The sequence below is a fragment of the Gossypium hirsutum genome, chromosome D08 (assembly GCF_007990345.1).
Source record: "Gossypium hirsutum isolate 1008001.06 chromosome D08, Gossypium_hirsutum_v2.1, whole genome shotgun sequence".
NCBI lineage: Eukaryota > Viridiplantae > Streptophyta > Magnoliopsida > Malvales > Malvaceae > Gossypium > Gossypium hirsutum.
In genome coordinates this window covers 19,250,799-19,263,563 of record NC_053444.1, presented here as the reverse complement: position 1 = coordinate 19,263,563, position 12,765 = coordinate 19,250,799, and the positions used below count along the sequence as shown (strand labels likewise).

At 34.0% G+C, this 12,765-nt stretch overlaps 1 non-coding gene across 1 annotated transcript; it reads right to left on the bottom strand.

Annotated features, from left to right (window-relative positions):
- Positions 1–293: 293 nt before the first annotated feature.
- On the bottom strand, positions 294–400 carry LOC121220559 (small nucleolar RNA R71). The gene has a single exon (XR_005917775.1). It is a non-coding gene; the product is annotated as a small nucleolar RNA R71 (small nucleolar RNA).
- Positions 401–12,765: the final 12,365 nt, after the last annotated feature.

Genomic DNA, 12,765 nt, shown 5'->3' with positions numbered 1-12,765 from the left:
CATTGCAATTTGAACTAAAGGCAGTCATGTTCTAAATGTTGCAAAATCTGGGTCAATTTAGTGGGATGCCTACTGAAGATGCATATCTTCATCTTTGACTATTCATGGAAGTGACTAACTCATTTAAACTAGTCCGGGCAACTTAAGACACCTTGAGATTGAGATTATTTCCATTCTCCTTAAGAGATAGAGCACGAGTGTGGTTGAACTCCCTATCGTCTAGTTCCATAACTATATGGCAAGAGTTGGTTGAAATTTTCCTAATGAAATGCTTTCCTCCATATTTGACCTTAAAGATCTGAAATGAAATCACTTCATTTCAACAACTTGATGAAGAATCTTTGTGTGAGGTATGGGAGTGGTTTAAGGAGTTATTACGAAAGTGCCCTCATCATGGCATTCCTTATTGCGTTCAAATATAGACGTTCTATATTGATCTCAATATTCATACTAGAATAATGGTGGATACTTTGGCAAATGGAGCCCTTCTTTCTAAGTATTATAACGATGCTTACAAGATCATTCAAAGAATTTCCATCAATAACTATCGATGGCCAACCAATTGAGCAACCTCATAAAGACGAGTAGGAGGAGTATATGAAGCGAACACACTTGCTTCTTTGGTAGCCCAGGTATCCTCTATGTCTTTTATGCTTAAGAACGTAATTGTTAATAGTTTCAATAGTAATATGATAGGCCAGTAACCGAATCAGTTTGAAAATATTTCTTGTGAATACTATGGAGATGACAATTTTGTTGAAAATTGCCCATCAAATCCAGAGTCTAAATATTACAAGGGAAATCAGAATTAGAATGGTCAGCAAACAAATTCTTACAACTCTTCATGGAAGCATCATTCAAATTTTCCATGGGGTAACTAATGGGCAGGCCCTAGCAACTCTTCTATGCCACCTCGACCAAATTATCAACCAAAATACTCTCAATAATTGCAACAACCCCCACCAACTAAATCTTCAAGTAATCTTGAGAATTTGCTGAAGGCATACATGGCTAAGAATGATGAACTAATCGAAAGCCAAGAAACAACATTGAAGAATTTAGGAAACCAAGTGGGACAGCTAGCCAATGTATTTAGCCGAGCGACATTGTAGGAAGCCAAGAATTTCAAGCAAAGAACACTGCAAAGCAGTCACTTTGCCAAATGCAAAGACATTGGAGCCCAAGGTGGTTGAGGTTCCAGATGAGCCTGTTGTAGCTCAAGACAAAGAGGAAGTTCGAACAAATGTTGAAACTCTTGTTTCACAGAAGTCAAACTTGGTGATCTTTTATGAGGTAATGTAACATCCCTAACCTGTATCTGTCTCCGGAATAGGGTTACGAAGCATTACCAAATAAACATATCCTAAAATCATTCATTTCCAAAAATTTCAATAAACATAGAATAATCCATTAATATGCATGTATATTGTCCCTTATTCGAGCCCTCGAGGTGTTAGAATCACTTTAGAAATGATCGGGACTAAATCAGGAACATTTGAAAGATTGAGAAATAAGTTACAAAAATTCAAACTGCAGGGGTCACACGGCCGTGTGGCCAGGCCTTGTGACTCACACGACTGAGCCACACGCTCATGTCTCAACCCTTGTCCCAGCCCGTGTCCATGCCCGTGTAACTCTCTGAGTTGGGTCACATGGCCAAGCCACATGCCCATGAACTAAGCTGTGTGCTAGGCCGTGTAGCTGCCTAACTTGTAACCTTTAAAACCCACAAGGGACACATAGTCGTGTTGCATGGCTATGTGTCACACACAACTGAGACACATGCCAATGTCTTAGACCGTGTGGACATGAAATTGGCCAAGAGCAAGCCATTTTCATCAACTATTTCAAGCATGTGCCTACAAGCAATTTACACCTATGACCAAGGCATAAAAACATACCAAAACATGCATAAAGTGACCAATCCACTAAACCATTAATCCATCCAACCAATATGCCAACAAATCACTTCAAATGCATTCAACTAAATCTTACCTAATCATGGAAACATTACCCCATTTCACACATAAACATCTAGTTCAATACCATTTCAAAAACATACCATAACTTGACCATATTGAGATCAACTCATCACTTACCACTTTGGCCATTCAAACATGAATCAATACATTGCCAAATTAACACATACTAATAAGGCATCTATAAGTACGAAAATGACACTAACCAAACAACACCAAATGGTACCAAATCATCTTATACATGCCAAAATCATCAACTAACATTCAATTAATTACCAACACAAGTCCATCTATACATGCCACTATAACCTTGACCAACACATCAAAAACTACCGATATTTGTGCTGGATAGTATGATAGATCTTTGACGAGCTTCTGAACCAATCAAGCTTCCGATAATCTAAAAAGTAAAGAAAAGCAATTACGTAATGCTTAGTAAGCTGGTATAAACTTTAAACATAACCTTCTAACAATGAACTTTATAGGTTAAATATAAAGCTATAACAATGCCTCAAGATTTATCAACTACTTAAGCATCAACTCATAAATGAGTAAGCCTATCAACATCACATATATTTTTCATTCCTGACATAATAGGATTTTGTAAGACATATTACACAATCATTTACCATTTCATAAGACTATAACCACTCTATTTACTTACTTTCTATTCCATTTACTTACTTTTGATTCCATTTACTTAACATAAACTTAAATAACATTATCAATTCACGAATTAGTGTTTGTATTCATGACATAGGTAAATTCATCCATAGCATAAGAAAATTTCTCACATATAAATACGTCATTCAACTCATCCATCCTTTTATCATCATATTACACCTCAATTATGAACTTCCCGTTTCATTACCTTTTTTTACCCATTTCAATTGCATAATACAAGACATAAGCATAAACATCAACCATAACCATAAGCTTGATACAAGCTTAAACATCACCATCAATACACAAATTAGTGCATTTATGCATAACTCTTTAGTGACCAACCACATGGTAAGTCATTTCATAAGGAAATACATCTTTTGATTCATACAACTTTTTCATGAACATAAGCATATTTCCATTTGGAAACTTACCATTTTAAAGTATATCATTAAGATTAAGCATGCTATAATATAACTGTAAGCTTGACAGAAGCCTAAACACCATCCACAACACATGTTAGTGCATCAAATCATAATTAACATAAGATAATTCATTATACATGAACAATATCACATTAAAGCATCAATTTCATGAACATAGACATATATTCAATAAACATTTCCTTCTCATCCCTTTTCATAGATTCATGGCATAAGTCATTTGAATACTTACCATTCCTTTCCTTTTCATGCCCGTTGAACCATTTAGAATACCATCAAATACACAGGATATCTCACACAAAGTGTGCTAAACATATAATCGTAACATTTCCTTTCCTTTACATCATTGCTCACACAAGCTATGGAGTATCTGCAACCAATGCAGGACCTCAACCATTAGTAGGACATTCAAGACCAACACTCGAAACATGAAATCCTTAATGACAGGTCATTCGTATCCTATGAATTCCTAACGTTCAACCGGGACTTCATAACCGTCAATTCATCATAATGTGGATATATACACATATATATTGATTCATTTACATTAAAAAAACATAATAAACATTTAATTTAATTAACATTATAATCATTACAGTTCATATGAGCTTACCTGACTAAATTGCAGCAATGACTAAGTACAGGGGCTATTTGGTAATTTTTCTCTTCTCCTCGATTTTCTATTCATTCTTGATCTAAATTAACAATTTCATTAAATTCATTAATTCAGAAAACAAAACCAATTCATTTTATGCAATTAGTCCTTTTTGAAATTTTTACAAAATTGCCCCCAATATTTTACTTTTATTCAATTTAGTCCCTAAGCCTAAAACATGCAAATTAACCATTTTATTGAAAACCCATGTCAAAAGAATGTTCATAGCTTCCATTACAGCCCATATTTACAAAAATTTCACATCAATTCCTTACATTTTTACTATTTTGACAATTTAATCCCTAATTGCCATTTTCATAAAAAATCATTTAGCAAAACTTATTTATTTCAAAAAAAAAGATCAATAATCCATCAATTAACACCAAAAAATATTCAAAAACATTCATGGTAAGTTCTTTAATCTTTGACAGTTTTGCAAATTAATCCCTAGGCGAGCTAGATTAAGCTAAAACGATCTCAAAAACATAAAAATCATTAAAAACAGGGTTCAAAATCTTACCATGCATTAGAATATATGCTAGCCAAAACTTATGATAAAAAATGGTGTTTCTTCCTCCCCCATTCGGTCATGAAAAACATGGAATGAAGAAGATAACCACTAATTCCTTTTGTTTATGTTAATTAATTTATTTATTTACTATATTACCCTTGCTTATAAACTAAAATTGTTTAAAAATTACACCTTGAAACCATCCATTAATGAAAAAAAGGTATATTTACCTTTTAAAACCCTAAACTCATGGTTCTTTAGCCCTTTAGTACAATTAAACTAATAATGATTGAATTTTGCATCCTTTACGATTTAGTCCTTTTAATTTAATTAACATCTAAACATTAAAATTTCTTAACGTAACTTTAATACACCCTTAACAACACTCCATAAATATTTATAAAAATACTTATGGCTCAGTTTATAGAAACAAGGTCCCGATACCTCATTTTCTAAAACCACTTGACTTTAAGCTCATACCACTTGAACCTAATTGTTCTTCCATTTAACCAAAAATCATTAAATAAAGTTTTATTATTACACCAAATATTATTCATAAATATTAAATAATAATATTTATTGATTCACATGTCAGATTTGTGGCCACGAAACCACTGTTCTGACACTTCAAAGAAATGGGCTGTTATAGGTAAACTCTAAATCAGTCAGTTATGATTATCTAACACCGTTATCAGATTAGAAAAATTTCCACAGAAGAGATTTCTGGTTAAAGTTAAGATTCCACCACTGCCATATCCTCAACGATTCCAACAAGATACTCAATTGAAAGAAATTTTTTATGAAGAGGTGACTTTTAATGACTTTGATGCTACTAAATCCTAGATATAGATGAAAACTGCTTTACTATTTCCAAGATGGAATTGCTGGCTTCTACAACATTGGAGCTTAATTCTTTAGATGATCCATTAGAACATATTCTACTGGAGGATTTGCCAAGTGATGATGAAGATAAGGAATGTTTGGCTTTGTTAGAAGATAATTTGAAGGAATTCACTCAAGAAGTTCCAGTCGAATCATTAGAGTTATCATCTTAAGAGTATACGCAACCAAAGTCGTTGATTGAAGAGCTAGCTGAATTGGAACTAAAACTTTTGTCTACTCATTTGAAATAGGACTATTTGGGTCTGTCTTTAACTTTATCTGTCATTATTTCAATTGAGTTCACCAAAGATAAAGAAAAAGAGGCACTTGTGATTTTGGAAAGGCACAAAAAGGGAACTAGATGGATTATTTCATATATTCGAATCACGGGTTAGAGGATTCGTAGGAATTACCGAAAGTTAAACAACGCTACCAGGAAAGATCATTTCGGGTTTTCTTTCCCTAATAAGATGTTGGACAGATTTGATGGGAAAGAATATGATTACTTCCTAGATGGTTATGGTTGGTATGACAAATGGCCATTTGACACCACCAGTGTTAATGACAATCCTGAATAAAATGGAGTGTAACACCCCGTACCCGAGACCGTTGCTGGAGTCGGACACGAGGGGTTCACAAACTAAATTCGCTTACTATCGCAATCCATTTTAAAATTTCCCAGGCAGTTGGCTAACAGCGACACTGTCACCTTAAAAATCATATCTTGAGTTTCACAACTCGAAAATAAGTTTCATAATTTTTCCCTGAAACTAGACTCATATGCTCATCTACATATTTTTTTCTAGAATTTTTGGTCGGGCCAACTAGTACATTTTATTAGTCAAAGTCTCCCATGTTACAGGGATCGACTACACTGACCTTTGCGCATTACGACTTGGATATCTCCCTGCACAGAGCTTCAATACTGATGCCGTTTGTTTCTATAGAAACTAGACTCAGATAGGAATCTACACATATATGGCATGACTCCTAATTATCTCTGGTTAATTTATAATGAATTTCCAAAGTCGGAACAGGGAATCCAGAAACCGTTCTGGCCCTGTCTCACGAGAACCTGAATATCTCTTAACATACTGTCCATATGATCGTTTTGTTACTTTCCTATGAAAATAGATTCATCAAGGTTCGTTTACATAATTTATTCACTATTTAATTCCAATCCTACTATTTTTAGTGATTTTCAAAATCTACATCACTGCTGCTGCCAGCATCTGCCTTTAAGGTAGACTTTACCTATTTCATAGTTTCCATGATTCAACTAGCCCTTTTAGCATAAATAGCACAAATTATGATAGCGATTAACCATTCCATACCAAATGATTATAACATTATGCTCAAACATATATAAGCCATTTTCGCATGGCTATACACATTAACCAAAATATTCTTCCGCCACTAGTCTATTTTATACATGCCATAAGATAATCCAAAACATAGCAGTACCAAACAGTGGATAGTGATAGTGTGACTAGTTGCTGACGATCCCCGAGCCTGTAGCTTCGCAATGAGATCTATAAAACAGAGGAAACAGAGTAAACGGAGTAAGCATTACAATGCTTAGCAAGTTTTAAGCAGTGTCAACAGATAACAATCAAATATAACATAGTTGTTCGTATTTTTATTTCACTCTTCCTTCGGGCATACCATCCCTTTACCGAATATGCACATCTCATCATATACAATGGGCAGATAAACTTTCACATAAAAGTGAGCTCATGTGACATAGATATATGGTATGATTTCAGATAACCTCTCACACTGATCCGATGTCACATAATCATAGGAATAGTCTCATAGATTGCTCTCGTATGCATCACATAACTACCTTATGATTTAGTGCAAATCAAGCTCACATATAAACTTGGAGTACATACCTGTTTAACCTTTCGCATTGAATATATTTATAAGCAATTCTTATTACGAAGTCTTACCCGGACATAATCTCCACACGAAGTTATCGGGTCTTACCCGGACAAAATCCCCACACGTAGTCATCGGGTCTTTAGAGCTCGGATATAGTACGAGCACGAAGCTTAAGGACATTAATCAGTGATGATATTCTCGCATAAAGCCTGCGGGGTTTTAACCTGGATATAGTACTGACACAAATGCCCTTCGGGACTTATCACATTTATACACTTTCACATCCATCACGTTGGCCACTCAGCCCTGTCACATATATATACACTTCCACATTCATCACATCGGCCATTAGGCCTTATCACATATATACACTTTCACATTCATCACATCGGCCATTAGGCCTTATCACGTATATACACTTTCACATTCATCACATCGGCCATTAGGCCTTATCACATATATATACACTTTCACATTCATCACATCGGCCATTAGGCCCTATCACGTATATACACTTTCACATTCATCACACCGGCCATTAGGCCTTACTATCATTTCATATTCGAATACTCATAAACTTACAATATCACGATTTAGAATTCAAGTATGGGTTTAATCAATAGCTTATGAGCAACTAAAACAAGTTTATCAAGGTTCACAACATAATCTCAAATTCAGCACAAGCTATTTTTCCTGAGCAATAGTCACTAAATTATTTATAACTGGAGCTAAAAAACTCCAAATCACTTTCCGTCAATTTTTCCTGAATATAGACTCGTATATCTTCCATCCATAAAATTTCCAGAATTTTATGTTTGGCCAATCAATACCAGATTTTTTTAAAGTTTCCCCTATTTCACTGTTTGACTAATCTGACCACTCTTCATTACGAATCAAATTTCTTATTTTACAGAATTCAAAATGTGTTGTATTTGATTTCATTTGAAATAGACTCATTAAGCTTTAATTTCATGTCTCATTCAGCCTCTAATTCAAGTCCATAAATTTATGGTGATTTTCTAAAGTCACGTTACTGCTGCTGTCCGAAGCAGACTATTTCAAATTACCCTTAAATTCCCAAGCTCAAACACTTAAGAACTTACCATGTGAGCTTAGAACATATCATGGCCACATCTTATCTTATTAAATCAACTCATCATGTCCTATTATAATTGAATTTACTCAACGTTTAAACACTTAAAACTTACCTCGGATATACTTGGACGGTTGCGGAAAGGCTACTCAATTACTTTCTCTTTTCCCCTATCCAACTTCGACCCTCTTTGCTCTTGAGCTTAATATAAAACAAATAGATTTATTTAATTACTTAACCAATATCATTTACTATTTAATCACTTATCAAATAGGCAATTTAATTTAATACATGTATATCATATAGTTAAGCTAAAAATGACCTTAATAACTAGTTATTTAAACACCATATATATATTCCCTACTCATGCACAACCCAACACATTATTAGGCTACAATCAACAATTGCATTTATTCCTAAATAATAGACTAAAACCATCATGTCATTTATTCATTTATCTGCAGCAATTACATAACACAGATTCATATACGTATAATATCCTACTTATTATAAATTGAATTTATCACCAAATTAATCCAATTCTGCTACCTAAATATTTGACCAATACTTTCAATTAATATACCATTTGAAGACCGACACAAAAGTCAGATGCATTAATCAAAATGTCATAGTCCAACTAAGTCTACAATTATTCAATACTACAATTATAGCATTATCATATAAATAAACCCATAATGACCTAATATACTTTCTTGTCGAACCACAATTAAGGCACAAACTAATCATTTCAATGTAAGATACAATCACATACATTGTCATTGCATCCATTTCATAATAATTAGTACCCACTCGAATATATATATATATATATATTTGCATTTTAGCAAAAACACATTCCCAACTAAACCATTACTCAAACCGATTCATTTACCCAAGTATCTCATGCACTTACACAACAAACAAAATTTTCAAATTGAGCTAATTACATGACCGATTATACCTCATAACTACCATCATTATCAAACCATTTCCAACACATTTAACACTTTGAAAGACACCCAATCAACCCATAACCGAATGCATCATTTCAAACCAATAACAAATATTAATTCATGGGCTATGAAAGGAGCTTAACAATTAACTCAAATTCACATAAATTATCAAGAAATAAAAACAAACATACCTCCAATTAGAAACACCAAGGCCGAATATCCAAGAACCTTTTGTTTTACTTGTTCTTTAAATTTCGGCAGAATGAAAGAAGAATGGATGAAAACTTTGTTTTTCTCACCTATTTTCTTTTATTAATCATTTAATTCCTTTTATAATATCATTAAATATTATAATACTAACATGGAACCATATAATATTCATTAGGTTATTATTTTACAATACAAAATACATATTTTATTTATCAACATTCATCATTGTCGTCCACTAAGTTAATAGTGGTCCATTTGACATGCAAGTCCTCCTTGTAATATACCATGCATTATTCAGCCCTCTAAATTCTTCCTATCACATTTTTTTTTTAAATTCGGCACCTCCCTCTAAACATACACTAATCTCAACCTTCAAGTTAACAACAATTTATCACTCTTCATATCCTAATATACCATCCCTTTTTATGGCATAAAGAAAGAAAAGAAATATTTACCAAGAGTTTCAAACTACTTGACCAAAAATCAAACAAAGAAATTTTTCCTCTTCCTCACCTCAAGTTACGGCAATGGTGGAGTGAGGATGAACCAACTTTGGTTTCTCCTCCCACTCACCCAATATTTTATTAATCTTTATTCATCATTTCATTTTTGTAATATTAATTATTAGCAAAATAATTATTTTATACATAAATCCATAACATGGCTGGCCACTAACAAAAATTTTGACTAATTGACATGCAAGTACATTTTTTTAACCTCATGCACAATTAGATCCTTTTATAATTACCTATCCTATTTCACAAAAGTCTCACCTAAGTCCCTTCTTCAAAATTTCACATACTAATGACAAAATTAATGCATGAAACTTTCACACATTCATATTCACATAAAATAAACATAGAATATGACGGTTAATTATTTTTATGACTCTGTTTTGTGGTCCCGAAACCAGTTTCCAACTAGGGTCAAATTAGGGATGTCACAACTCTCCCCCCTTTAGGGATTTTCGTCCCCGAAAATTTCTACCGATGCATAGTTTAGGATAACGTCCTCTTATTGAATTATATCCATATAAACATTAGCTCATCGATAGCAATTGTAATTCATTACTGATTTCGCATCGGTCTATAAAATCATTTTCTTATCTTAAAACAAATGCATAAACATTTCTACAAGTATGCACACATATCTCATTTTCTTAATTTCATAAGCAATAATCACTTAATTTAATTCACAAATGCATTTCAAACACATATTAAGCACACATTAACATGTATAATTCACATCATCAACCCACATATTGTATACCGGCATGGGATTTACTTTAGCACCTAACCTATATATCCAAAATTATCAGCATTCATCACAAATTCTTACAGACTTTCAAATGTCGAACTTAATCGAAATAATTTCTTGAATACGATTAACAACAAAAACAAAAAAATAGGGGTCATTTAGCAATAGCACATATGACTTCATATACCATGCATTCCATAGACTAAATTCGTAACACATTTATAACATGAATTCATTTATTAACAACATATCCACCATCTTTTTACTTTCATCTGATTTTCTCGTACTTCCGTACATACCTGTATCACTTATTCTGATCTTACTTAATTTATCATCTTAAATATACCTGTTGAATCATTCGAAATCATTACGGATACTCATTAAGCACATATAGCTCTTACAATGCCATATCCTAGATATGGTCTTACATATTCTCACATATCGAGCCGATGCCATGTCCCAGACATGGTCTTACACACTATCTCAAATCAATGCCTTCGTCCCAGACGATGTCTTACATGAATTCCACTTCACACACTTAGTGCCCACTGACCGATCTCGCACTCATAGTGCTCGGTTAAAGGAATTCGCACACACACAGTGCCTCTAATCATTCACACACATAGTGCTCTTATTCATTCGTTATTACAGATTGAAATGACTTAACCAAGTCTATAAACATCATGTATGTACACTTGTAAACATATCATCTCATTTAAATTTGAATTCGTATAGTAATGAACACTTAAACTTTGCTCAAATTACCGGCACGAAGCCTACTAGGCACGAAGGCCCGAATACACTTCACCAGCATGATTGCTCTTCGGGACCTAGCCCGGATATAACACCAGCACAAATGCTCTTCGGGGTTTAGCACGGATATATCACTAGCACGAATGCTCTTCGGAACTTAGTCCGGATACATCACTAGCACGAATGCTCTTCGGAACTTAGTCCGGACATCATTTGAATAACCATGCACAATTAACAATCAATCATGACACATTCGTATTTCATTTTCATTAGCAAAACTCAAACACAAGACACTTATCACTCTTGCAATTTCGGCTCATTAGCCACACACAAAGAGCATGATTTTGATTTGCTTAAAACATGATCTAATCAAATCATAATTTAAGCTCTATTACTCAAGAACTTACCCCTTTCCGCTGTCCGAAATCGGCTCGGTAAGGTCGCACCCTTAATATAAATAATTGATAGAAAATATATATATATAGTGGGTTCGTACACATAGTGCTTAATAATCAACCACGCACACTTAGTGCCATGTACTTTAAACTCGCGCACTTAGTGCCATGCATTTCAAGCCCGCACACTTAGTGCCAATCTCACAACCGTGAACACTTATTGCCCGCACACTTAGTGCTGAAAACCAACCACTCTATACGCTTCACTGCCTTTTTACATTCGACAATTTTGTCTCTACATACATATACACATATAGCAATACACATTAGTATATCATTTACATTACTTGAATATAAACACAACATGCTTATCGACCATTCAACTTCCAGTTCCATAGCCACATACAAAAATCACATTTATAGTCATAACACTCCTTCAAAATTGCATCACTTATACCCTTATAATTCAATCCAAATCGAAATTCAAATACGAGTACATGATACGTACCTGATCAACTTAATAATTTAGGCATATCTAAATGAAGTTATATCGCAAATTCTCATAGTCAGAAGCTTGCTACAGCTCGATCGGGATCAAGATTCATTACAATACAGCAAACACATTTTAATAGCCAAAAATCATCACACTATCATTTTATCACTTTATGAAATGTATAAATAGACTCACGCGTGCTACGTTAGTCCTAGAATCGACTAAACCGTAGCTCTGATACCAATAAAATTGTAGCACCCCGTACCCGAGACCGTTGCCGGAGTCGGACACGAGGGGTTCACAAACTAAATTCGCTTACTGTCGCAATCCATTTTAAAATTTTCCAGGCAGTTGGCTAACTGCGACACTGTCACCTTAAAAATCATATCTTGAGTTTCACAACTCGAAAATCAGTTTCGTAATTTTTCCCTGAAATTAGACTCATATGCCCATCTACATATTTTTTCTAGAATTTTTGGTCAGGCCAACTAGTACAGTTTATTAGTCAAAGTCTCCCATGTTACAGGAATCGACTACACTGACCTTTGTGCATTACGACTTGGATATCTCCCTGCACAGAGCTTCAATACTGAT